The sequence below is a fragment of the Pseudorasbora parva genome, chromosome 1 (genome assembly GCF_024679245.1).
Source record: "Pseudorasbora parva isolate DD20220531a chromosome 1, ASM2467924v1, whole genome shotgun sequence".
NCBI classification, from domain to species: domain Eukaryota; kingdom Metazoa; phylum Chordata; class Actinopteri; order Cypriniformes; family Gobionidae; genus Pseudorasbora; species Pseudorasbora parva.
In genome coordinates, this window is record NC_090172.1 from 66,125,590 (window position 1) to 66,150,338 (window position 24,749).

A 24,749-nucleotide genomic window follows, 5' to 3' on the forward strand; every position below is an offset into this window, starting at 1 on the left:
TCAATAGGATTGACGTGATTTCATAGTGATTTAGACACCTGTCACACTGGAGGCGTTCCCCATATGCATTCTTGATGCAGTGCGAGTTCCCTTTTGAAAGGAAACAAGATGTAATTTTTTTAACTTCCTCTTTTCAGCCTAATAAATATGAGTTCAGTGAGTGACTCTCTCACTCGGCTGATGCTTTCTGACCTCCAGATCTGACTCTACGGGACTCTTTCATCACACAAGCTCAAGAACGGCACTAAGGTAAATCTGCATCCTCTTTAAATTAAGTAAGTACTTAAATCAAAGGCATAAGTTTCCATAGATCCATAAATCATGTCTAATGCATGAATTTATTATTATTATTAATAATAATAATAACAATAATAATTTTTTTATAAAGCATATTTTTAAAGCACTTTACATTTTAAAGAAAATCTCAAAGTGCTACAAAGGGAGGAATATAAAATAATGCGGTTAGATCAATTAAGATTAAAGTTAAAATCAGCTTCCAACTAAAATTAACACAAAAACTCACTCTCATCAGGATCCTACCGGCACTGTTCTGTGTGTGCTGGAGTTTCTGGATGCTCTTTCTAGGAATACAAAAGAGAAGACTGTTACAATAATCCAATAATGAGCACCTCGTTATTTTATTAATGTACAGCTGTCATTTCAAGGTTAATGTTTTTTTTCTTTTAACTTCAGGTAATTTTATTTTAAGCAGATATTTACTCACAGATGTGATACTTTGTTTCTAATCCAATGTTTGGGGGCCACTAAATGTCAATTTAACATTCAACAGTATACTGTAGATATTAATTTGATCAAAATGAACAAGCACCTTTTATTGGGTTACAATTTAAAGCCCTATTCAGACGGGATTAGTTTAACATAGGGAGGTGGGGGTGAAGTAATTATTACCAGAGTTTCTCTGTGATTTTAGTCTTGTCCAAATGTGCCATCTTGGTAATCATTATGGACAATGTCAGTAAAGATTACAGAGACTTTTACCTTTTGTAAAAAGGTCTGGAAAAATTACCTCAGGTAATACTAATCCCGTTCGGATAGACCCGTTGTAAAAATGTACGGTAAAATCCCATGATTTCCTGTTTAAAAGTAGTTTTTAGCGCATTTTGCAAGCATGGAGGCGCTTGAAGAAGCATTCGGTTGCGTTGTAGGTGGATGGACAGCTCTGTGGCAAATTTAAAAATATTTTCTGCATACCATTTAAATCAAAAAGAAGATTGAAAGCACTTATTAGAGGCACCACACTTCTTTTAGCTCTAGATAAGTGTCTATTTACCAACACAATCCGATCAGAATCGTTAGACTGGACGTAACTGTTTTATATAACATATATATATATATATATATATACCACAGTAACCTCCTTGCTGTCATGTGTAGGAATAATATAGGAAGGAATCATCTGACACAGAACTCAAAAACTCAATATTAATAAAAATTATTAATATTAATATTTAATACCATAAATAGATCAGTGACTCAGTATGAATACCGATGATTATGACACCCAGAAACTTCTCTTGGTCTTTTTTTCCCCTCCATAATGACCAGGGCCCGGTTCCCAAAAACGTTCTTATCGCCAAGTAGTTCTTAACCTATTCCTTAACCTCTCTCTTAACCCTATCCCCAAACGTTCGTACGCTAAGTATATCTTATGTAAGTCACACTTTCGTAAGGTTGGTCTGGATCATTCGTAGCGCTCTCTTAGCGTTGTTTAAGCTCAAGACGCTAATCGTCGCCACTGTGTCTTTAGAAATCAGTGCAGTACAGTATAAAATAAAAACAATGATTTTATGTTATGGTCATTTTAAGACTAATAATAAAATATATTTGCAATGGATAGAGGCTTATTTATTTATCTCTTTAGATAATTAACATCTGGCAAACAATTTGGCTCTAAATGGCTAAAGATCTATAAGTGGGTAAGCATGGTTGTGTTCAGTAAGCAACCAACGATGGCAGTGATACAACGTATCCTTCTATTAAATCAAAGACGACGCCGGCCACGGAGACATTTAGTCCATGTCAATGTCTTTATTCGACAAAACTTAAGCCCTTTTGACATTTTGCCTGACATGGCTATATTAAAAAAAATTCGCCTCCCAAGTGTGGTTGTCCATTTCATTTATTTGAACTCAAAATCAACGCAAAATAACACACAATGTGTTAAAATGACACATGATGTGTTAAGTAGTTTAACACAATACATTGTGTTAAAATTAACTGATAATTTTTTAGAGTGTATCATTAATATAAACGTGTATTTAATTTTTAGAAGTCTTTAAACCCATGTCAAGAACAACGGGATAAGGAGGGTGGATGATTAGCAAGGGATACCCGTCTACCCTTCACAACATATTGTGTGAACATATTACTGACAATTTTATAGCTTTAATATTCTATATTTTACGGATAACTTAAACTATATTGAAATAAATGTTACTGTAATAATTTGAGGAACATTTCATTTGCATAGAACGTGTTTTCTTTCTTAAAGCCGTAATGCACCTTTGAGGCAACATGGACCAGCGAAGTCGTAAAAAGAAAGAATAATTTATTTAAATAATCAACATAAGAACAAATGAAATAACAAAACGGCAGCCAAGCGCAGACACCCCGACGTTCCCCTCTCCAATCCTACATCAGTCGTTCTTATGCGCCTCCAATGAGCTTCAGGTGGAACAGCCACACCCCCCACTCAACAGCACACCTGCAAACAAAACACAAAAACAAACAAAGGACCAGCCATAACTGGGCCTCTAACATCTCCCCCTCAAAAAAAAAAATTCTCACCCCCCAAACTTTTATTTTATTTTATTTTATTTTTATTTGTATTATCACTGAACGTCAGTACTGCTCACATAAATAACCATTCTATATGGCAAAAACAAGCAGTGAGATGACAGCCATCCCCTTCAACTTACCCCTGCCCTTCCTCTCCCCCACTCCAGCCATCCGGATCCTAGAAGCACTTTTAAGGAGAAGGAAGAAAAAGGCACAAGAACAACACCACACAGGAGACTCACTCACCCACTCCTCCCCCACATTACTCAGGGCAATGAGCACGGGACAAAGTGTCCGCAAACACATTGTCCACGCCCCGAATATGCTTAATTTGTACATTATAGGGTTGCAAAAACAGAATCCATCTCATCAACCGCTGACTTGGACTCTGCAACGAATGTAAAAAAGTTAACGGATTGTGATCTGAATAAATCACAATTTGAGCTCCTCCTCCTACATATACATCGAAGTACTGGAGTGCCCATATCAAAGCAAGGGCTTCCTTCTCAATCACTGAGTAGTTTACTTGATAAGATTTAAACTTCCGTGAAAAATAGCTCACCGGGTGATCAACCCCATCCACCCCAACTTGCAGGAGAACACCACCTGCCCCATACTGGCTTGCATCCACCTGAATTTTAAAAGGCGTGTCAAACCGCGGCGCTGCCAAGACGGGCGCAGATGATAACGGCAGCTTCACGTGTTCAAAAGCTTGCTGACACCCTGGAGACCAAACAAACTTTACAGAACCCTTCAGCAGATTGGTTAATGGGCAAACAACAGCGGAAAAGTTTGGGCAAAACCCACGGTAATATCCAGCCATACCCAAAAAACGCATCAACTCTTTTTTCGTATTAGGAACAGGGAATTGTTCAACAGCACGCACTTTTTCTCGCAGCGGACGTACACTACCCTGTCCCACCTCTCTTCCCAGGTAGACCACGGTTGCTTTTGCAAATTCACATTTAGCTAAATTGACAGTAAGATGAACATCAGCCAAACAAGAGAACAAGGCGCGAATCCGCTCCAAATGCTGCTCCCAAGTATCGCTATAAACAATCACGTCATCTAAATAAACTGCACATCCCTTCAGTCCCGATACAAAAAAATGTTACTGTAATAATTTGAGGAATATTTAATTTGCATAGAACGTGTTTTCTTTCTTAAAGCCGTAATGCACCTTCGCGTGAAGTGGAATATCGATCTCTGAGCAATCGATTCAGCACCTTCACTTGGGACAGTGCCTTTGTTAAGTCATTCTTAGAGGCAGCATGTTAAGAAGCTTCCTAAGAGACACTTCGGGGAACATACTTAGGGACATAAACAACTTTGGTAAGATATATCTTTTCGAGGCTACATAGCGGGCTAAGAGTGAGCGTTATCGGGAAATCGGCCTATATCAGTAGTTTATATAAGGGAGCTTTTGTCAAAAAAATATTGATTGCTTTTTCCTCAAAAAGATTCCAAATATGAAGGCAGATTTGCGGCCAAAAGGATAATCTTCCAAATGATTTGATAGAAAGACAAGAATAAAACAAAGAAGTGATAAGAAGCTGTCAGTTCATCAGACGAACGGATCCGTTGATTTGAAATGAATTCTTTAAATGGCATTCTGTACTGATTTAGCCTAAATATTCATAGATAATTAAAATACAATTGAGATATATATATATATATATATATATATATATATATATATATATATATATATATATATATATATATATATATATATATATATACAGGTCCTTCTCAAAAAATTAGCATATTGTGATAAAGTTCATTTTGTCCATAATGTAATGATAAAAATTTAACTTTCATATATTTTAGATTCATTGCACACCAACTGAAATATTTCAGGTCTTTTATTGTTTTAATACTGATGATTTTGGCATACAGCTCATGATAACCCAAAATTCCTATCTCAAAAAATTAGCATGTTTCATCCGACCAATAAAAGAAAAGTGTTTTTAATACAAAAAAAGTCAACCTTCAAATAATTAAAAAGCAAAAGCATCCAGAGATTACAATACATCCAAAACAGCGCTGCCAGAATCCTGATGAGGGTGCGCAAGCATGAACATATCACCCCATCCTGAAATCTCTTCACTGGCTACCTGTCCGGTTGAGAATTGAATACAAAGTTTCACTCCTCACCCATCAGTGTATTCACGGACATGCCCCCCTTTACCTACAGGAACTTATCACCTATCCGACTTCTTCACGCACCCTTCGTTCGGCAAACACAAACACCCTCCAAGTTCCGAGAACAAAACTTTGCAGCATGGGTGGTAGGGCCTTTTCATCGGCTGCTCCGAGGCTGTGGAATGCCCTGCTGGACGACCTGAGGGCCCCACAGACTACTGATGTTTTTAAACGAAACCTTAAAACATATCTTTTTACACAAGCTTTTGAATAAATGTGTTTTATAGGTTTAATTATTTTATTTATATATATATATATATATATATATATATATATATATATATATATATATATTATTATTATTTATTTTTATTTTTTTTTAAAGTGGCTTTTTACTACCACTTGGTGTTTTGTAGCACTTTGAGATTGTAAAAATGTAAAGTGCTTTACAAATAAAATTCATTATTATTATTATTATTATTATTATTATTATTATTATTAATTATGTTCAGTTATGCACTCAATACTTGTTCGGGAATCCTTTTGCAGAAATGACTGCTTCAGTGCGGCGTGGCATGGAGGCGATCAGCCTGTGGCACTGCTGAGGTGTTCTGGAGGCCCAGGATGCTTCGATAGCGGCCTTAAGCTCATCCAGAGTGTTGGGTCTCGCGTCTCTCAACTTTCTCTTCACAATATCCCGCAGATTCTCTATGGGGTTCAGGTCAGGAGAGTTGGCAGGCCAGTCAGTAAACCATTTACCAGTGGTTTAGGCACTGTGAGCAGGTGCCAGGTCGTGCTGAAAAACCAAATCTTCATCTCCATAAAGTTTTTCAGCAGATGGAAGCATGAAGTGCTCCAAAATCTCCTGATAGCGAGCTGCATTGACTCTGCCCTTGATAAAACACAGTGGACCAACACCAGCAGCTGACATGGCACCCCAGACCATCACTGACTGTGGGGACTTGACACTGGACTTCAGGCATTTTGGCATTTCCTTCTCCCCAGTCTTCCTCCAGACTCTGGCACCTTGATTTCCGAATGACATGCAAAATTTGCTTTCATCCGAAAAAAAGTACTTTGGACCACTGAGCCACAGTCCAGTGCTGCTTCTCTGTAGCCCAAAAGTGTCTTGACCTGGGGAATGCGGCACCTGTAGCCCATTTCCTGCACACACCTGTGCACGGCGGCTCTGGATGTTTCTCCTCCAGACTCAGTCCACGGCTTCCGCAGGTCCCCCAAGGTCTGGAATCGGTCCTTCTCCACAATCTTCCTCAGGGTCCGCTCACCTCTTCTCGTTGTGCAGCGTTTTTTGCCACACTTTTTCCTTCCCACAGACTTCCCACTGAGGTGCCTTGATACAGCACTCTGGGAACAGCCTATTCGTTCAGAAATGTCTTTCTGTGTCTTCCCCTCTCGCTTGAGGGTGTCAATGATGGCCTTCTGGACAGCAGTCAGGTCGGCAGTCTTACCCATGATTGCGGTTTTGAGTAATGAACCAGGCTGGGAGTTTTTAAAAGCCTCAGGAATCTTTTGCAGGTGTTTAGAGTTAATTAGTGTATTCAGATGGTTAGGTTAATAGCTCGTTTAGAGAACGTTTTCATGATATGCTCATTTTTTTAGATAGGAATTTTCCCTTTGGCTGATTCAGATATTTATAAGTTGATCATAACACGTTAATATATATATATATATAAAACATATGTAGCAGAGTCATTTCATTGTATAATTACATAATTTTATTGATGTTAAATTATGTAATATGTTGCTCTACAGATGACTTTAAACAATCCAAGAATAATTATCTTATTTTGTTAGTAATTTTACAAAGTAAAATAAATGAGGCATAGTTTGCCCAAACGTACAAGTTCACTATTTTTCAAATAGGATGTGATCGCACAAAAATAACAATAATAATAAATAAACCTATGTGCTACTTCCTCATTTACATTACATTAGCTGTATACAGGCTATAACTCAGCTCAACTGCATTTGATATCAATTTTAACAAATGTAGATATTATCTCAAGACTTAAAAGAAGAAGGGAATAATAAATCATTTATTTTGTATTAAAATACTAAAATTTTCACCATTTCTAAACACGAATGAATCACTCACAGATATTTTTTACATTGTTCAGGCAAGACCAATTAATCAATTTCAATTTTAAAATCCAGAGTCATAATCAGAGAGAGATAAGCGAGAAGTTATTTCTAAGATAGATGAAGGACTTGCAAACTTTCTTTCGGGTACTCTAAAAAGTAAGGCTTTTTTAAGGTGTACACAATTTAATGAGTAAAATTCCATCAAATGTAATTTAATAATATTATATAATGTACATCTAAAAAAAGGCTTAACATTTTATTGAGTCCCAACAATTTTGAAGTCTTTTTTTACACTTGAGCACCAATAACTGAATTGATCTTACAGTTTAATCATAAAAACATGTCTGATGTTGATCTGGTGCACCATTTTACACTGGTCTGGTATTTATTTATTGAATCTTATTACCAATGCTTTTCTCAAACATTAACAGAAACTTTCAGAGATGGGGAGCAATCAGTCAGTTCTAAAAGCTCGTGGCTATGAATTAGTGAGTGGACAAGAGAAGGACAAGATGATACTGGTGAAAAATGAAGGTGGTGATCAGTTTGTCATTAAAACGCTGAGAGCTAACAAGGTAAGATGCATACTGTGTTTCTAATGATATTTTAATGGAAATACAGACGTTCTGATACACACATATCTGTTTGTTTTAGGGCGATGTATCAGCATTTCTCCAACAGCTCAATCATCCACACATCGTCCCTCACAAAGAAATCATCAGAGGTTAGAAGAAACTTCAAAAGTCCCATTCTGTTAACACATCTTAAGCTACATCCAGAGCTCTACAGTATTCAAACTTAGGCGTAAATATTACTAAATAATTTTAAAGCAATGTAATGAATGATTCTGCTTTCAGATCGTGACTGCTTGTATCTTCTGCTGGAGCACAGTGAGGGTGGAGATCTCGCTGAGATATCCAAACTCAAAATGATGGGAACGGTTACATTTTCTGAGGTATGTTTATAGATATAGAGATGTTGAAATTTAACACATTACCATGACTTAGAGAGTGTTGTCCCCATCTAAAGAAGAGACAGGGATCTAAAGGACTCTGAAAATGAGAAAGGGCCTATGGGATTCCTATGCTCCCATGTTCCCATACTCCCATACTCCCATACTTTTTTCCAAGCCTTGGATTCCCATGCTTAGCATGGACAAAGTTTCAAAAAATAAGTTGAACATTTGATGGAGTATTTCTGTGACAAAAATACTCCTTCCGGTTTCTCACAAGCTTTAAAAAAAAAAAAAAAATAGGGCGGAATGTCTTCTCCCTGTAGGGTGCACGCAACCAGAGCAAGAGAGCAAATGCACTCCCATAAATGCGCTTTTCTCGGCTTTAGGGAAGTCGTCTGCTGCACTGCAGTCACAGGACTTCATAAAATCAATTATTGTCACCAAAGAAGTGTTTTTTGGATTGTCAGGGCAAGACAACCCTGTACAGCTTCCCAAAGATAAGTTCAGACAGGTCCACTTGAGTCAAAAACACCATAGACAAACTTTTAGTTAACTTTTTATTGCATATTTTGCATACATTTACATTTGGCGGTATGGCTCTATTCTTAATTCCCCATCCTTTTCATGAGCTCCATAAAAAGCCAAGACAGGGAAGAGCAGCTTCTGGGGACAACCTCCCAAATGTCCAAACTGGGAAGGCATCGTAAATCTCCCATTTAGAACAGAACATGCGTCAATGACACAATTGACGTTGATTAAGTTAAACACTATAAAGGAGGAGCTGTGGAGGAGGTGGGTTGCAAAGCAGCAAGCAGACAGACTGAACTAAAGCTACACTTAAGAAAGACACCCTGTTTGAAAGTTGTCAATTGAGTGTATGGGAATCGGATAAACGGATCTGATAGTGGAGCTTAACTATGTGGTCTGCCTGAACTAACTTTACTTTTTTTTAAAGTATTTGCTGGAGATTTGTTTTTACCATACATGATGAAATGAATGCTAAAAGGGTTAGTTCACCCAAAATGAAAATTATAGCCCATGATTTACTCACCCTCAAGTCATCCGGTGTATATACAGGTGTATATGACATTCTTCTTTCAGACGAAGACAATCAGAATTATATTTATAAAGTCCTGGCTAATCCAAGCAGTAGAAGTCCATATAAATGCAGCTGTCCGTCAAATAATATGCTCCTCACGGCTCCGATGGGTTATTAGAGGCCTTCTGATTCGAATCGATGCCTTTGCGTAAGAAAAATATCCATATTTAAAACTTTATAATGTAAACCCTTGAAGTCTTCTATTGTAACCCATTGTGGTTAAGTGTTTTACAGCCACAAGATGGCACCAGACAGTCGCAACAACGCTAAACATATAATGTAAGTAGTACCGGTCAAGATAACTCGTATAGTACCCGGATGAGCGGTTTGTTATTCACTTTGGTGGTTGTTATCTTGGAATAACATACCGCTGGAATGCGTGATTGACCAATTAGAATCAAGTTTTCCACAGAACCGTGTAATAAATCTTAATAATAATTTTGAAACCGGTGTGCCATTAACTGAGCTGCATATATATAGCCTAGATTTTATGATATAATCCAAAAGAAAACTGAACTGGCAGGGGGAAGAAGCGCTACTGCTCGCTGAATTAGTCAAACAGCGAAAACCTGTTATAAAAGGCAGTTCAGCCCAACATTACCCAGCGGTGACAGAGATGATGTCTGCTCTGTTCAAACGATGCTGTTTGATTAACTGCACATTGCCAAACATTTCAAAACCATTCTTCCTCTCCTGAAAGATCACCTCTCTGTCTTCTCAGTGCCATCACAAGCCCCTACTGGCAACTCCTATCCACTTAAGAGACCTTTCCTCTTGGCTTTTTCTTGCCATGATAAATGTGCTTTACAAACTCACTGTCATGGCAGCCAGAGCTGGTAGAGTCATTCCTACCCAGTCAACATTTTTAACTCGCAGTGATCTAAAAGTGTAACTCCCAGCGCTCTCACTGTGTGCTCATACTTTCCACCTCTGACTATGGCCACAATGTGAGCTCACCCCAGCTAGAAATGTTATTGGACGCAGACTCCAATGTAACTCAGACGTCAAATTTTGGTTGAAAATAAAAATTGGGTTAACATCTAAACATTTTTTGACGTTATTAAACGACTCCACAAACAGCTTCTCTTATCACTAACCAGTTGACTTTATTTCTGTCAGACGTCTACAGAAGCTCTTATTGAGATTATCAGAGGTTTAGATGTTGATGATTTATTGAAAATAAAAGTTTGGTTTAATGTCACCATGATGGAAATCAGTGTTTGCTTTATTTGCTCAGTTGGACTCTTGATCTTTTAATGCTGTTTTTTCTCTGGCTGCTGTAACTGTTTGTTGTGGCAAGAGCAGCAGAGGAACATGTGACCAGATGATGTCAGATACTTGATGGCAATACGTAAAGATATAAGGTGTGTTCAAGATCGGTTGTGGTTGGATGCATCCGATCGGCAAGTGTAGAAAAGGCCCCAAAGTTATGTTAGTGTTGCTATTATTTAGTGCAGTTGATTATAATGTGCTTTGTTTCACTTTCACTTTCACTCCAGTTTATTCAGTGCGTGTAATAGGATAGCAGAGCGCGCGCTGGTTTTGTATACTATATCTGACGTCACGCAGTAGTATGCAGTATGATAGAGACCGTCAGTCAGTTGTCACGCAGTTAGTGTTCAATACGATAGAGATCGTTCAGTTAGATTTTAACTGTGAGTGAAACTTTCCTCAGAGTGTGCGTGAATGAGAAAAGTAAGTAAATCTGTTGCATTACTCGTGATATTGTATTTCTTTGTCAGCTGTTATTTCTAATATTCGACATGGATAAAAGTTAAGAGCTTAATGGTCATCGCACGACCGTTGCGTTAATTATATTCCCGTTCGTGCATTCCTTTCTAGCTTTGGGCCGCATCGTGTTTAGACATGTTTAAACTTTATTCAGTATGTGTTGTTATGAAGGTTAAGTACTCTGTGGCTGAGTAGCAAATGAGGTGATCATAAATATAATTATCTGGACCGCTATTGATGCTTTAAAGTATATTATAGACAACAGTAAGTTCTATCTACGTCATTAGTCACTTAATGCATGGTAGAAAATCTGAGAAGTGTTTGAATACTTTCTCTCTGCCTACATTTTGCGGTTTAAGAGATATAGTCATCTTCTGACTACTGTTTATTTATGTTGTAATGTGTATTAGTGCTGAAGGAGGAAGGAGTGTATATATATGTATGTTTCCTTTATTCATTTGTATTTTATTTTCTTTTTATAGAAACCACACTCGAAATTACACTCACATTTACACTCAAGAAAGATGAAGGAATAAACAGTGTAAAAGAATTATCTCCCCTCTCTTCATTTCATTCTCTGGAAAATTTGGCCTTAAGTGGTGTTCTGGCCGACACACCTGAGTGAACCTGGTGATAAACCCAGAATTAGCACCTAGACTGAGCTTCTACACCTTATCTTCGGTACATTGATGGTCCTTCGAGCCGGATTTCACTGGGTTTACGTCAGAGATGGAATTACATCCAGAGTATGATGTTTGTGGTGCACGTCCCAAACGGCACATTCGCCCACCTGTGCGCTATGCAGATTATGAGGTTGATTATAGGGGCTACAGAGAGGAATTAGAGAATACTCACCAGGAGGGAAATGCCAGGATGACACCCCTCACCTCCCCTCATGACTCTTCCCTTCGCCTGCAGAGGCGGGATGCTATTCTTCAGGAGATGGACCTGGGCTATAGGGCGGAGAACCAACAGCACAGCCAGAGGAATCAGCTAGCCCCCCAGCGGTTTTCAGAGAGAGAGTTTAGGGAACAGCTACGAGACTACTCTACTCCCCTGCCTTCAGCGTTGCACCCCATACATCCGAAGGAGGAGTGCCAAGTTGAGTTAGATGACATTCGTCATGAAAGACACCTTCTGCAGCAGACCCAACGGAATATGGCATCAGACTTAGTCGAGCTTAGAGCATTGCGAGCCGACATGAAACAGTTAGTAGAAGCTGTTCGCAACATGCAGAGTCCAACCTCTATTCATACCAGAAAGCCAGAGTTAACGGTGATTACTCCACGGCCACCTGTGGAACGTGAACGTAAAGCTGAGGAAGAGGATGAATGGCCTGCACCACCCCCATGGCCAGACCCAGAAATGGATGAGCCTCTCCCTAGTGACCCACCTATAGCACATTCGCTTATTAGTAGAATAGATGCAGTTCCAAGGATTAAGGAAGAAGCACTGCCAGCCCCAGCTCCTGGCATGTTTGTGGGCCAGCCACAGGTTAACCAATCAGCACGTGGGTCCCTTCCCACTGTCAGGCCATGGAATGACACTGCCCATCACCCACCTCCCTGGTTTAAGCCCGTTCAGTTTCTGCCGCAGCCACACAGATTACCTACAGCTGAGCCCAAATACCCTACTGCTCATGGTGGTGAACGAAGTGAGCTTGACTGCAACCTAACACCTCAACAGCGACATCCCAGCACGGCATGGACACCGGCCCTACCTTTCAGCTCACTTCAGGGTCATAACAACAGCATCGCAGAGCCAAGTTACCGTGGGCCACGCCCAACAATCCGCAACTTCTCAAGTCGGGACCCAAGTGAGTTTGCGCGGCTCAAGATTTCATTGGAGAATCTCCTACCACATGATGCATCTGAGCTATTTAAATATCAAGTGTTGGTCGATCACCTGCAACTAGAAGAAGCCAGGTTAATAGCAGATGCTTACCTCCACTCCCCAACACCTTTCTCAGATACAATGGTTGCCCTCAATGACAAGTTTGGCCGGCCACATCAGATAGCGCTGAGGCGTATTGCTGCGGTGATGGACTCACCAGACATAAAGCGGGGAGACTTTGTGGCATTTGAGAAGTTTGCACTCCAGATACAATCACTGGTGGGGATGCTGAAGACACTAGGCCATGAGGGTGAAGTGGAACTACAATGCGGCTCACATGTTGCTCGTCTGCTGAGCAAACTGCCGCCTGAGCAGAGAGCAGAGTTTCGCCGCTGTATGTACCATCAGGGCACACAAACCCACACCTTAACCAATCTTTCAGATTGGTTGAAATACGAGTCTTGGTGTCAGGACTCTGACGGACAATTAGCTGTGAGAAGAGCTTGGGAGAAGCCGGTGTCCAGATATGAGGGTAGGAAGGGTAAGCAACCTACTACTGTCCTCCATGGGGTGAAGGACCCTGCTAAGAAATCTGAGGCTCCAGTTCCAAGCAGCTCCTTCAAAGGGAACAAGAGCAAGCCATATTGTCCATTCTGCAATAATGAGGAACACTACCTTAGCCAGTGTTCAGAAGTATCCAGGCTAACAAAGGATCAGCTCACCGAATGGATAAAAAGTAACAAGAGGTGTTGGCGATGTGCACGGCCACACCAGGCGGCCCAGTGCAACTTGAAAAAGACATGCAGCCTCTGCCAAAGGAAACATCTCCAGGTTCTGCATGAGGTGAATATGAGGTCATCCAAGGAAGCAGCGTCAACACCGGCAGTGGAAAGCCAAGGCACAAGGGGCACAACAGAGGTTCTGTATCTAGACAGACCCACTGAAGGCAGTCGGGTCCTTCTGAAAGTTGTCAAAGTCCGCATTCACCATGGTGACCAATCAATCAACACCTATGCTATACTTGATGACGGTTCAGAGAGAACTATGCTGTTGTCAGATGCTGCAGAGAAGCTAGGTGTGCAGGGGATTCAAGAGGACCTACCACTACGCACAATTAGAGAGGAAGTGCAGACCCTCCGTGGTGCTTCGGTGTCGTTCTTTATTTCTTCGCCATTAAAGCCAAGGACCAAGTTTAAGATTACAGGTGCATTTACTAGTGATCGCATCGGACTGGCTGCCCATACTTACCCCATGGCGCAACTCCGGAACACCTACAAGCACCTCACTGGCCTTCCCATAAAGACGCTCATGAAAGTCAAACCCCTGCTTCTCATTGGGAGTGACCATCCTCATCTCGTCACTCCCATTGAACCAGTCAGATTGGGACCTCCAGGTGGGCCTGCTGCTATCCACACAAGACTGGGCTGGACTCTGCAGGGCCCAGCGAGTGTAGTCCGTCACCATGCCCAATCACAGCAGTGTCTATTTACAACAGTAACACCCCAGGGGAGCGAGCTTATGAAACATGTTGAGAAATTATGGCAGGTCGACGTTGTTCCATTCAGAAGTGAGAAACTGGTTACTCGTTCAAGGCAGGACCAAGAGGCCATAAGCCTCCTGGAGACCAAAACCATCAGGGTAGAGGTTGATGGCATTCTTCGTTACACAACCCCACTGCTCCGCCGGAAAGACATGCCGCTCTTTCAGGCTACCAAAGAAGCTGTCATGCCCTGTTTACGAAGTGTAGAGAGGCGACTCGCCAGAGATCCTGCCCAAGCAGAAGCCTACAGAGTGGAGATGGAGAAATTAATAAAGGCGGGCTCTGTCATCAAGTGTGGACCAAAAGTTTCAGACAAGGAAGGTTGTGAGGAATGGTATATCCCGCACCATATGGTGAGCCATAATGGCAAGAATAGGCTGGTATTCAACTGCTCCTATCAGTATCGAGGGCAGAACCTCAACGACCATCTACTGCCTGGGCCGACCTTAGGAGCATCACTACTGGGAGTCCTGCTAAGATTCCGAGAGCATGCCGTTGCAGTTAGCGGAGACATTAGAGGCATGTTCCACCAAGTTCGCCTCCTCCCAGAGGATCGTGCTCTGCTCAGATTTCTTTGGCGTGACATCAATGAAGAAGGACCTCCGGCAGTGTACGAGTGGCAGGTGCTACCGTTTGGAACAACATGTAGCCCCTGCTGTGCCACATTTGCCTTACAGCGCCATGTCTCTGATAACAGCCAGCCAGATGAAGATGTGAGGATATCAGTTCAGAAATGTTTTTATGTGGACAACTGCCTCCAGAGTGTTCCCACAATTGCTGAGGCGAGGCATCTAGTCGACAAACTACGAGCCCTTCTTGCATCTGCAGGCTTCGACCTACGTCAGTGGGCCAGCAATGAACCAGGTGTAATAAATCACCTACCAGAAGAGAGCTGCTCTGCCAGTGTTGAGCTGTGGCTGGCTCGGAACAAGGTCGATACCCCAGAATCTACTCTAGGGCTGAGCTGGCTCTTCCACACTGATGTTCTTGGTTACAAGCATCGTCATGTGGAGTACGGTGTCCCCACGATGCGTAATATCTACAAGGTGCTGGCGAGTCAGTACGATCCATTGGGCTTCATCCTACCCTACACCACCAGGGCTAAGATAATCGTCCGACACCTTTGGGACAAACACAGGGGATGGGATGATCCACTATTACCGCAGGAGCTTCTACAGCAATGGAAAGACTGGGAAGAAGAACTACAAGTCTTACCTCAAGTCACCCTGCCCCGACCGTACTTGTCCAAGTCTGTGGACATCTCCTGTCTCCAGAGAGAGGTGCATGTGTTTTGCGACGCCTCAGAAGAAGCGTATGGTTCAGTGGCGTACCTCCGGACCACTGACCAACACGGTGAAGTGTATCTGTCATTCCTGATGGCCCGTTCCAGAATCGCTCCTAAGAGATTTCACTCTATGCCTCGGTTAGAACTCTGTGCAGCCCTTACTGGTGCACAGCTCTCACAGGTGCTGAAGAGGGAGCTTACCATCCACATTGATCGGACAACCCTTTGGTCAGATTCCACAACGGTGTTGACATGGCTTAGGTCTGAATCCTGCCGGTTTAAGGTCTTTGTAGGCACCCGCGTGGCCGAGATACAGGAGCTGACTGACGGGCATGCCTGGAGATATGTTGATACCACAAGAAACCCAGCGGATGACGTGACACGGGGTAAGAAGCTGCGAGAGCTTATTCAGCCAAATAGATGGAGCTTGGGACCAGCCTTCCTCCTGACCAGCCCAGACTCATGGCCAGAAGACCCCACTGTTGATCAAGCAGAAGATACCTCAGAGCTGCGCAAGTCTATTTTCTGTGGGATCACTGCTGTTGCATCAAGCCAGTCAACTTCAAACCTGGGTCAATACGGTTCGTGGAAGGAGTTGTTGGAAGGAACAGTGCAGGAGCTGCATGGGGCGGCCAACTCTAATGATAAGCCCACAGCTGAAGACTACCGGCAGGCTGAACAGCTAATACTTCAGAGGGCTCAGCGGGATAGTTTCCAGCAAGAATACAGCCTCCTGAAAGCAGGCAAACCTGTTCCCCGCTGCAGTCGACTTCGCACGCTGTCTCCAGAGCTTGATGAAAAGGGAGAGCTTATTCGTGTTGGTGGACGACTCCGGCGAGCAGAAGGCCTAGAACTGACCACTCTTCATCCAGTCATCTTGGACCCAGGTCATCGAGTAACTACACTCTTGATTCAAGACTTTGATAACCGCCTTCGTCACCCAGGACCAGAGCGGGTGTTCGCTGAGCTTCGACGCTCCTTCTGGATCCTGCGAGGGCGTGAGGCTATCCGGCGCTACCAGTTCAGCTGCGCTGACTGTCGACGATGGAGGGCAAAACCTGTCGTGCCAAAGATGGCAGACCTGCCATCAGCCCGCCTGCGCCTTTTCAAGCCTGCCTTCTACTCTACGGGGATGGACTGCTTTGGGCCATTTGAAATCAAAGTGGGCCGCCGCCGGGAGAAGAGATGGGGGATCATTTTCAAGTGCCTCACAACAAGGGCGGTGCACTTGGACCTCCTTACCTCTATTGATACGGATGCTTTTCTGATGTCCCTTCGTCGGTTCATTGCCCGTAGAGGAACACCTGCAGAGCTGTTCTCCGATCAAGGGACAAATTTCAAGGGAGGTGAGCGAGAACTCCGTGAAGCTTTCGTTGAAATGTCTAAAGAACTACAACATCTCCTTGCGCCACAGAAGATCTCCTTCCGCTTCAACCCCCCAGCAGCTCCCCATTTCGGAGGGGTGTGGGAGAGGGAGATACGCTCAGTTAAGAGTGCACTCTATGCCACAGTTGGTGCTCAGCCTGTTCCAGAAGAAGTGCTTCGGACAGTACTTACTGAGGTGGAAGGGATCCTTAACAGTAAACCCTTGGGTTATGTATCTTCAGATGCGAGTGATCCAGATCCAGTGACTCCCAGTGTTCTTCTAATGGGGCGGCCTGATGGTTCGCTACCTCAGGTAGTCTACCCCGAAAGTGAGCTCATCTGTCGCCGCCGTTGGAGACACTCCCAAATCTTGGCTGATCATTTCTGGGCCCGTTTCATCCGGCTCTATGTGCCGAGTCTACAAGCTCGCCAGAAGTGGCAGGCTACACCAGCTGATATTGCAGGGGACTGTATAGTAATGATTGCTGATCCGCATCTTCCGAGGTCGTTCTGGCCCATTGGAAAAGTAGTCAAGACTCATCCCAGCCCTGACGGGCACATCAGGTCCGCTGATGTAAAGGTGAAAGAGAGAATCTACACCCGGCCAGTTGCCAAGCTGGTTGTCCTCCCAGCACTTCCTTCTGGAGAAGATGGAGATGGTTCCGCTCCTGCCACTACACCCCAGCCATAGAACTTTGTTGCCTTTAGTGATGAGCAAATGTATTACATACATTTGGGGGCGGCTGTAGAAAAGGCCCCAAAGTTATGTTAGTGTTGCTATTATTTAGTGCAGTTGATTATAATGTGCTTTGTTTCACTTTCACTTTCACTCCCGTTTATTCAGTGCGTGTAATAGGATAGCAGAGCGCGCGCTGGTTTTGTATACTATATCTGACGTCACGCAGTAGTATGCAGTATGATAGAGACCGTCAGTCAGTTGTCACGCAGTTAGTGTTCAATACGATAGAGATCGTTCAGTTAGATTTTAACTGTGAGTGAAACTTTCCTCAGAGTGTGCGTGAATGAGAAAAGTAAGTAAATCTGTTGCATTACTCGTGATATTGTATTTCTTTGTCAGCTGTTATTTCTAATATTCGACATGGATAAAAGTTAAGAGCTTAATGGTCATCGCACGACCGTTGCGTTAATTATATTCCCGTTCGTGCATTCCTTTCTAGCTTTGGGCCGCATCGTGTTTAGACATGTTTAAACTTTATTCAGTATGTGTTGTTATGAAGGTTAAGTACTCTGTGGCTGAGTAACATATGAGGTGGTCTTAAATATAATTATCTGGACCGCTATTGATGCTTTAAAGTATATTATAGACAACAGTAAGTTCTATCTACGTCATTAGTCACTTAATGCATGGTAGAAAATCTGAGAAGTGTTTGAATACTTTCTCTCTGCCTACATTTTGCGGTTTAAGAGATATAGTCATCTTCTGACTACTGTTTATTTATGTTGTAATGTGTATTAGTGCTGAAGGAGGAAGGAGTGTATATATATGTATGTTTCCTTTATTCATTTGTATTTTATTTTCTTTTTATAGAAACCACACTCGAAATTACACTCACATTTACACTCAAGAAAGATGAAGGAATAAACAGTGTAAAAGAATTATCTCCCCTCTCTTCATTTCATTCTCTGGAAAATTTGGCCTTAAGTGGTGTTCTGGCCGACACACCTGAGTGAACCTGGTGATAAACCCAGAATTAGCACCTAGACTGAGCTTCTACACCTTATCTTCGGTACAGCAAGTGTAGCCGTGTGCAGGCGGGGAGGAGCTCCATCATGTAGTGTTTTTATCAGCTGATCACATCTAGACCATCATATGTGTTATTAATATCACATTACTGATTATAATAATGGAGTGTCTATTTACACCAAAAGTGCCTTGGTGTTATTTTATTTTTTTTAAAAGCACATATTTCTACCTCCTCAGTGGTGCATACAGTAAAGCCTAAGGCTTGAGGATCTTGGTTTTGATCCGATCAACCCAGGTTCGAATCCGCCTTTTGCTGAGCTCGCTCTTCTCCCTTTTCCCATCACATATCACACCGGAGAGGCATTTACTTAAAAAATTAGGAAAATATTCTGAAAATGGAAATTAAGTTCCTTAGGAAATGTTTAATAATAATAAAAGCATTCATTGGGTAGGGTTAGGTGTTGGTGTAGTCAAGCATCTTTTATTGCCCCATTAAGGCAGCATCCATTTAATATTTTTTATAAATATATAATCATTTACACTCTATGTTATTATTGCATAATGTTAATGTACAATAATACAGAGCAAATAGTATGTATCTGCCAAAATAAAGTATAAATTGCATGTAATTACTATTTACACATATTGCAAAGAACTGTTTATTTTGGTGTAAGTAGAATTTATCACTATTTTCACTTTTCAATTAGAAATCATTGCTAATAAAATATGCTATTTTCACTGAGTTTAAATATAATCAAATTGCTATTTACACTTCATTACTGTTAAAATGCATTTTGTGGGTGTGTATTTTTATCTTACACCTTTAACCCTTTCAAAACCACAGGGAAATTCTGAAGTGTCCACACTACAAAGAGTAAAAGTAACATTAACCATATGTTGCAGTGAAATAATTAAGTGATTAATTAAATGAGGATTGAGCAATAGTGATGGACAGCCAACCTCAACGGATCATATTTTCTCTGGCTGTTTCTAACAAACAATGTTAAAAGTCAAGCGTCAAGAGCCCAACTAAAGGAAAACACTGATCACCATAATGGTGACTTCAAACTAAACTTTTATTTTGTTGACAACCAGGCAAGGGTATCTACAGTGCACAAAAAGACTCTTAGTAATAAAAGGATGAGACCAGAAACGGGGTTTCATTCAATAAGACACACAAATGTGATGATCCGGGCAAGAGTGCACCTGCGAATAGCGGCAAGTTTGATGAGAGGCTGTAAGAAAAGTGTGTACTGAAAGCCCTTATATGGAGATGTGTGGGTGTGTTTTATGCAAATTACCAATCTTGTGCTTGTTTATAATACTCCACATTCACTGAATGAGGTTAAAAACAAATTAATGTGCATAAAACGTTTTTTGAATCAGGCGTATAATTTTCGTGAGAAGTTATCATATTAATAAAATAATCCACTCAATTATTAGTGAACGAGACCCAATGAGAGTGTGCTGGTATGAGTCCAGTCCTTGGTAAGTATGGTAATGAGCTCTAGTTGAGCGTGATTAAACTCAGAGGAGTGTGAACGGATGTGCTGCTGACTGTGTGGAAGTCGAGGGAGTGTCTGATGTAGCCGTGACAGTAATCAGGAAAGAAAGGCTCATGCTTAACATGCCTTTACAAACAGGAATCCATTACTGCCATACAAGTTTATGTAAAAACTGAACATGAGTTATGATTTATTTTTTTATTTTTTTCTCAACGGCCTTAGAAATACAGAACTACAGCAATAATGTTTTCCACATTTGTAATTTGACATTTGATACAGTTACAGATTCTGGACTAGACTGTGAAGATCTGCATGGCTTTAAAACACCTGCATGATCAACAGATCATACATAAAAACCTGCAGCCCAAGGTACGAATGCTATTCAGATAAAGTTGGCATGAAATGAACAAGCATGAGAATAATCACCATTTATTATTTTTTAAACTAATATTACAGCTATAACCAATATGCTAAATAAACATACTAAATATGTGTGCATTTTCTTATGGCAGAGCATATTTTTCACTGCATGTGAAACCGTTCGTCTTGGAGAGTTTGGAGCAATTAATGAATGGTACTGTATCTGCTACTTTGATTCAAGACATGACTTGTATGCAAAATAACATGTAATAAAAGAAATGTTCCATATGTGTGTGTGCAGTATGATCATAATTTGTGTGTTTTTATCAGGTCCACTGATGCACAAAGGACACAAACTGAAGCTCTCTCATACGTTGCACCTGAGAATTTTAATGGCCAACCTTGTGATGAGAAATCGTAATAACATTACATTTTCAATTTTAATATTATTATGAATGATAATAAAATGAACACTGAAAATCGAACTTCTTAATCATCGCTTTTTTTACAGTGAAATATGGAGTCTGGGATGTGTCATCTATGAGATGTGCATGCTGAAGTGTGCGGTGAGATTTTCTTTCATCAGATATTGAGCATGTTTTATTCAATGTTAAAGGGATAGTTCACCCAAAAATGAGAATCATCTCGGTTAGGTCAGTAACCTTAGTTCCCTGAATGGGAACAAGACGCTGCGTCACCGCTCTGGGAACGCCTCTGCGTGATTGCGTCATGAAGCACCTATGTAATCAGACCAATAGAGAGACAGAACATCATAGGCAGGTGACATCATAGACCCGGAGACTATAAAGCCCGTCGATAAACACACGCCCCCAGCTTCTGTAAAGAGACTGAAGCGAGACGCTAGCGGGCAAGGGGGGAGTATGGCTGGATGACGCAGCGTCTCGTTCCCATTCAGGGAACTAAGGTTACAGACGTAACCGAGACGTTCCATATCATAGGAACTCGAGCTGCGTCATCGCTCTAGGAACGAGAATACCCACGCCCCATACGATCCAGGTTTCTGCCTGTAACATTGTCTTCGGAGAGTAGCCCATGGACCGGTCAGCCGGTCACGTTCATAAGTACTCAGGAAAAACACATTACTTGAACTTGACACTGAACTTTTCTTTAAAACTGCTTTGATACAATATGTATTGTGAACAACCAACCTTGTTGATGGGCTGATTGTTTTGTCTCAGTATGAGAAAAGGTACCACCGATACATTACTTATATTTTTATTCTATCTTTAGTTTACAGGAGGAAGCACAGTTGAGATTATTTCAAAGATACTCACCTGTTCCTGTGAACCTCTTCCTGAGACCTTCTCTAAGGACCTTCGTCAGCTGGTAAAAGACACACTTCAGATCGATCCAGCAAACCGCCCATCTGTCAGTGAGATCTTGATGAGGCCCTTTATCATTAATCATCTTTATGAAAAGGTGAGTTATGTAATCAAAATGTTTTAATGTTTCATACATTTTGCTGTAGTCTCCTAAAGCCCTAAATTATGGCACATTTAAGTTAAACAACTGAACCGTCAAAAACAACTTCATTAAAGTATTATTTTTTTCAGAGCGCACAAATGATTGAAGAGCTTAATAAGAATCTAAAGGCACTGGAAGAGCTGGCCGATGGTCTGGAGAAAGTCCACTACAACACAACAGTAGGCAGTCTTGCAGGAGGTGTTGTAGGATTGGCTGGAGGAATCACATCTGTAGTGGGACTTATTCTGACTCCATTCACTCTTGGAGCTTCTCTGATAGTAACAGGGGTGGGAATCGGTGTGGCAGTAGCTGGTGGAATAGCATCTGGTGTGAGCAATATAACAAAGATGGTTAACCAGCGCACAGACCGCCAAAAGATCAAAATTATGATAACAGATTTTCAAGAAAAAATTGCCTCCACAAGTAGCTGCATCCAAAACATTCAAATAGCAGTGGAAACTCAAAAGGCGCTTTCTGAAAGCAAGATACCACGGTCCAATGCACAATCTGAGGCAGATTGGGCAAGTGTCGGGGCTCGACTTGGGCGAGGTCTGGGAGGAATTGCAGAGCTTATCCGTCTAACTCAAGCTGCAAGTGTTGGGAGAGTAGCAGCTCAGACTGCAAGAGCCGTACGTGTGGCTGAAGCAGCAACAGGGGTTTTGACCGGACTGTTTGTAGCTGTTGATGTCTTTTTTATTGCCCTCGACTCCGTTGAGATTCACAAACTCCGCCAAGATTATGCTTCAATTAAACTAGAATCAGAAACCAATCAAGAATCAGAAACCAATCAAGAATCAGAAATTGCCGCAACCAATAAAGAGCCTGAACAAAAGATGCGGTCTGAGATCATGAAATTTGTGAAAAAAATAAGGGAGACTAAAGAGGAGCTAAACAAGATTCTTGATGAATTAAATGTTGAACTGAAAAATCTAAAACCGGAGCTTTATACACAGATAACGTTTTAAATTACGAGAGTTTAAAATGCTCGTCGTGTTACTTTATCACAGACATATGTTTTGATTATAGTAGCAGCATAATTCTTTTTTCTTTTTAGAATAGAGTTTTTGATTGGAGAACTATAAAAAAGAGGGAACATGTTAGCCCAAAATGTTTGTCTTTTTGTGTATGCCAGAATCTGTTAGTGTCTGTGATTCTATGTAATTTTTTCCTTCTGCAGTGTAATTATAATTATGGGTGTCAAAATTTTGGAAAATATTTTTTTTAATTTAAAGGTAACAATTATCTAAAACACTTCTGTCCAAATTTGTTTAAACTTTCTTTATATGTCAATACATAATTAAAATGTAAGTACTCTCAAAAACAGAGTATAAAAATCGAGTGACTCTAGACTTTTTAATCTGCAATAAACAACGCTCATTATTTTCGTCTGGGACGAAACAAGTGATTGGCTTGGGCGACTGTCACTCTCTCTCGCTACCATGGCGACCACCACTCTTCGCTACAGGATCTGCCCGAGCAGATCAAGAGGCAAGAAACCTCGGCAAAATAATGGCAGAGAAAGAGCATTCAAAATTCACAGTGCAGGGTTTTGCAATCAGCGAAGGCAAACAATGCAAAAAAGGAAGACAGTCAAGAAAAGGCAATGCATAAAAAAGTATTTGAATAAACAAAGAAATCAAATGCGAGTAAATATCGGTGTGGCTTTTCAACAAGGGACCTCAAGGGACTGAAAAGCGACTCCTTGATGGCTTTATTTCTGCTGGACAGGTAATCTTTCATTGTGATTATAAACTTTTTTGGTTTATCTTTTCATAAAGCTTATCACTAGCACACATAGCTGCCTTATATAGCTAACATAATATTACCTGGCATAAAGTTACAATGTTATACACTTAGCGAGCCGATTAGTTGAGATGCTAAATACTCAATATGCTTAGCTCAAGTTGATCGCTGTCGTGTTGAATTTCGCAAAATGTAACTTAAGATAACAAAATGCATGTGTAAAAGCTAGTACACCGCATCCAGGAACATTTTTTAGAACTAAATTAGCTTTAGCTACTACCCTCTGTCTAAACTTTTTTGCCATGTTCACTGGGAACTTTACCTGCTCGTTTATTTCCGCCGTTGGTTTGTTTTTATATTCTCTACCTATGTTTACTGATGTTTTTTTCTTGTATCTGTGAAACTGATGTTATTGAAAAATGTATCAATGCTACCCGTTTTTAGCTTTGCCTTATAAATATATCTAGCTCGTTACCAAATCAAATTAAACTTTACCAGTATCGGTATTCTAGCTTTATAATGAGTACTACTTTCATTTGTTTATATTCATACTGATAACGTTAGATGTTTTATTACATGTGATTCTGACCTGATGCCACTACATGTACTCCGCTCGTCTGAGGTAAATAATGCGTCTTCCAGCTGAGCGGTCGGCGTCGCGCGTTCATGTGTTTTGGGGGCGTGGCTGTGGAAAGAGCCCAGAAGGTGGAGTGAAATGAAATAATGAGCTGTCTTTAAAGGGCTAGTTCACCCCAAAATGAAATTGATGTCATTAATTACTCACCCTCATGTCGTTCGACACCCGTAACACCTTCGTTCATCTTCGGAACACAAATTAAGATATTTTTTGTTGAAAGCTGATGGCAGAGAAAGGCTTCAGATAGGCCTCCATTGGCATTCAGTACATTCACACTCACAAGACCCATAAAAGGCACTAAAAACGTCGATACCAAGTCCATCTCACTACAGTGGCTGTACAATAATTTTACGAAGTGACGAGAATAGTTGTTGTGCGCAAAAAAAAAATCTAAATTACGACTTTATCCGCCAAGTTATTGTCTTACATTTACATTTACATTTAATCATTTAGCAGACG

At 41.1% G+C, this 24,749-nt stretch overlaps 1 protein-coding gene and 1 pseudogene across 2 annotated transcripts in view; one reads left to right on the forward strand and one right to left on the reverse strand.

The window, feature by feature from the left end:
* The window catches only part of LOC137080929 (uncharacterized), a 259,912-nt gene that overhangs the window by 31,150 nt on the left and 204,013 nt on the right, over positions 1-24,749 (reverse strand). The window lies entirely within an intron of this gene.
* LOC137088195 (uncharacterized) lies at positions 167-23,834 on the forward strand (annotated as a pseudogene).